The sequence below is a fragment of the Austrofundulus limnaeus genome, unplaced genomic scaffold (genome assembly GCF_001266775.1).
Source record: "Austrofundulus limnaeus strain Quisiro unplaced genomic scaffold, Austrofundulus_limnaeus-1.0 Scaffold119, whole genome shotgun sequence".
In the NCBI taxonomy this organism is placed as follows: Eukaryota; Metazoa; Chordata; class Actinopteri; order Cyprinodontiformes; family Rivulidae; genus Austrofundulus; species Austrofundulus limnaeus.
Window position 1 is genome coordinate 1,139,113 of NW_013952521.1, and position 1,405 is coordinate 1,140,517.

Genomic DNA, 1,405 nt, shown 5'->3' on the forward strand with positions numbered 1-1,405 from the left:
TACGATAATTATCGTACACCTGGCAACACTGATGTTGATAGTGTTCGATAGAAAATAGTGTCATTAGCGCCCCCTTCATGTTCGGAATGCAATAGTCCCATTTCCATATAAGGAATGGGACCGACGGAAAGGTCTGTCACCGCCCCGTTCTGCATGCTGCAGCGAAGTGTACTTGGGTAAATTTGACAGATATCAAGATAAAATTTGGCTTTTATTAGTGAAAGTGTACCCGCCCCACTAAGCTACCAGTGACACTAAATCGAACACACGCTTGGCAGYGGCAGGAGCTGAGCAACACAGGTGTTTAAAATTAGCTGTGGACGTTCGTCGGAAGCGTAGGCAGTAAGATAAAATTGACTTAATAAACCAAAAMAAGTTAATTGATTTGATAATTTTTTACACTTTGTTGTTTGAAGTTATTTTGTTAACACGATGGACAGCGGAAAAACGAACCCAGGGAGAGTCAGACGGCTAATGGTTGGTTTGTTAGCATGTTGCTAAGTTTGTTAGCATGTCGCTAAGTTTAATCGATGAGAGGACTGATGATAATTTGTTTCAATGTACAGTTTTTGTGTTATTTATTATACGACTTTAAGTAGTAAAAATACTGAAGAGGCTTTCAGTCATCAAACCAACAACATAAAAAATGGTTTTATTTGTGAAAACAAATGTTTTTCAGATGTTGGTGGCGACCTTCAGTGCTGGGGAGGTTCCAAACTGGGATCCTGATCCCAGACCATGATGAACTGGATGAAGATGAAAGGTTCCTCTGGGTCAGGGTGAGTCTATCTGCTAGAAGTGGAGGAGTTCAGCTGTCATATCAGGAGTGATGGTAGGACTGAGCAGGTTTTTGTTTTATTTTTGTCCCACTCCATTATCAAATCTGATTTAAAACGAACATTAAAACATTTTTAAAACAACCCCCAAAATCGTGTGAATATATTAACAGACGGACACCTTGTCAGTTATGGTGCTGTCTGTTAAACCAGAGGAGCTCAGTGGTTTTCCCAGCATGCACTGAGGCAGACTCTTCTGGCAGAAAGGTTGTGAGCGATTCTGTTTTTATCTGAAGCTTCGTCTCACTTTTTAACTGAACAGAGAAAACTGCAACAAAGTGAGACCAAAACCGACCCGGTTCTGAAAAGTATAAAGATTTCCAGAAGTATACGGAAGCATACGGTGCGCGACAGTGTGTCTTCTGAATAAATGAAAATGGTTTAACACAGTTGTTTATACTTTTAGCAGCTCTTTTTATTCCACAGTAGGCCTGTCAYGATAACAAATTTTGCTGGGCGATTAATTGTCTCAAAATTTATTGCGATAAACGATAATATTGCCTGGTGACCGTTTTACAACTAATAATTATAAAAGCGTAATGTGTAAGTGTAATAAATCAATAAACTTT